General features: G+C 53.4%; 1 pseudogene; it reads left to right on the top strand.

Annotated features, from left to right (window-relative positions):
* LOC143261453 (large subunit ribosomal RNA) overlaps positions 1-2,500 on the top strand; it is a 10,429-nt pseudogene that overhangs the window by 3,866 nt on the left and 4,063 nt on the right.

Raw genomic sequence — 2,500 nt, 5'->3', positions numbered from 1 at the left:
CGGCCAAGCTTGTACTGGATGGCCCGGTGCAGGCTCAAACACCAACCGTTGGCGAGATGGTGGAGTACTGGACACCTATGCTCACCAGTCCTTCTGTCCCCATTGAACACCTTCATCCAGTTCAGGAAAGGGAGGACCTGCATTGGATCGCTGAGCCGGTTCGTGGCCATGAGATCCAGGCCAATGAGATCCCGCTCTCCTCGGCATCGGGTCTCGATAACATCTCGAGCAGGCAATGGAGGAGTGTGCCGGTAGTTCTAAGAACCTTATTTTATAATGTCATCCTTGCGGTAGGGGCATTTCCATCTGAGCTCCTCATCAGCAGGACGGTATTTATCCCTAAGAAGGACGGAAGCTCAACACCATCCGAGTTCCGTCCTATAAGTGTGGCTTCAGTCGTCGTTCGTCAGCTGCATAAAATCTTGGCGGTGAGATTGGCAAAAGCCGGTCTCATCGATGAGCGGCAACGAGGAGTACACGATGGCTGTGCTGAGAACGTTCTTGTACTGTCAACTGCCCTTCGTGACGCACGGAGCTGCTTAAAGCAGCTTCACGTTGTGTCCTTAGATGTGGCCAAGGCGTTTGACAGCGTTAGTCACCATGCCATAACATCGGCACTAAGGGAATTGGGACTCCCGGAGCTCTTTGTGAGGTACATAACAGCGACGTACCATAATAGCCGAACCGTGCTTCAGGTCCATGGAGAGACATCGGATCCGATCCGGGTAGCGAGGGGTGTGCGGCAGGGCGATCCCTTGTCGTCCCTGCTATTCTCGATCGTCATGGACCGGGTGATAAGGGTGTTACCCGAGGAGGTCGGCTATGTTATCAGGGAGCAAAGGGTCAATATACTGGCGTATGCGGATGACCTGATCTTGTTCGCGTCCTCCGTTTCAGGAATGCAGGGCATGCTTCGAACGACTGAGGAAGAGGCACGAAAGTACGGGTTGGAATTCAACTCCGATAAATGTCTGGCTATGTCCATCCAGATCGCTGGTAAAGAAAAGAAGTACAAGATACTCTCCGCCAGCAAATTTGAGGTCAACGGTCGGTCTATAAAACAACTGGGACCTACCGAGGGCTTCCGATATCTGGGCATTAAGATCTCGCCAATGGGTATTGAAAAACCTGGGGGCAAGCTAGACAGAGAGTTGGCCAATATCACCAAGGCGCCACTCAAGCCTCAACAGCGCCTCAAGATCTTGCGCTGTTTCCTCATTCCGCGTTTTTATCACCAGCTGGTTTTGACAAGATGCCCACTTAAAATCTTGAAGGCATTAGATAAACAGACGCGGCTGGCCGTTCGAAGGTGGTTGCGTCTGCCCAAAGATGTACCACTTGGGTATTTCCACGCCAGTTGCAGGGAGGGTGGACTTGGCATCCCCGCGTTTCGAACATCGATACCGGGTATGATGCACGCCAGGTTAACATCAATGGCGAGGTCCTCCTGTGCGGCTGCAAGAGATGCCTCCCAACATCCGGCGGTTGTGGCAGCGGTTCGACGGGCGGAGAGTGCTCTGACTATCCAAGGTCGGGCGCTTTTCCAACCTGAGGATCGTGCCAAATACTGGGCATCTTTACTCCATCAGTCTAACGATGGAGGAGAATTGCGTGAGGCTGCTAAAGTCATCGATAGCAGCTCTTGGGTTGACGCCTGTTCTGCGGGGATCCCCGGCAGGGATTACGTGCAATATCATCATGTACGTATTAACGCCCTGCCCACCAGAGTAAGAACATCAAGAGGCCGTCGTGGGAATGGGGCTCCTGTGTTGTGTCGTGCTGGGTGCGCCGTAACGGAGACGGCGGCACACATAGTGCAGGGATGTCACCGGACTCATGGGGGTCGAATACTCAGACACGATGCCATATGCCGAATCGTAGCATTTGGTCTGAGGCAGAGTGGGTGGAGGGTTAGGGAGAATCCGCATTATGTCCTGCAGTCGGGTCTGCAGAAGCCTGATTTGGTGGCCTTTAAGGATGGAGCTGTCAGGGTCATCGACAGCCAGGTCGTTAGCGGTGCGACGTCGCTTAATGATGCACATGCGAGGAAAGTCGCTAAATACGACACCCCGCTGTTAAGGCATCGCGTCGCCCAGGAATTTGGGGTTTTGGCGGAAGCTGTTAGAGTGACGTCGGTCACCATCTCCTGGCGCGGCGTGTGGGCATCGCTCTCGGCTGAATCGATCTCCGCACTGGGACTCAAAGGGCTCTTAAGATCAATAACTACGAGGGCCCTTCAGGGATCGCACACGAACTGGACAAGATGGAATAAGATGACAAACAACATCTGTCATCCGGGTAATAGGGAGGGCGTTGGGTGATCGCCCGATTCACGGCCACTGTAATGGGCAACCTGGGCCCCAACATCGCAAATTCGGCACCAGGAAATAAAGCCGTCCTCCGCCATAACATCTAGGCGTGAGAAGAGAGAGGTTTTTAGTGGGTATAAGGAATCCCACACTACCACGTCGAAGAATTCCGTGGTGTCTATAAAAGATTT

This window comes from Megalopta genalis, unplaced genomic scaffold (assembly GCF_051020955.1).
Source record: "Megalopta genalis isolate 19385.01 unplaced genomic scaffold, iyMegGena1_principal scaffold0052, whole genome shotgun sequence".
NCBI lineage: Eukaryota > Metazoa > Arthropoda > Insecta > Hymenoptera > Halictidae > Megalopta > Megalopta genalis.
This window is presented reverse-complemented; position numbering and strand designations above follow the sequence as displayed.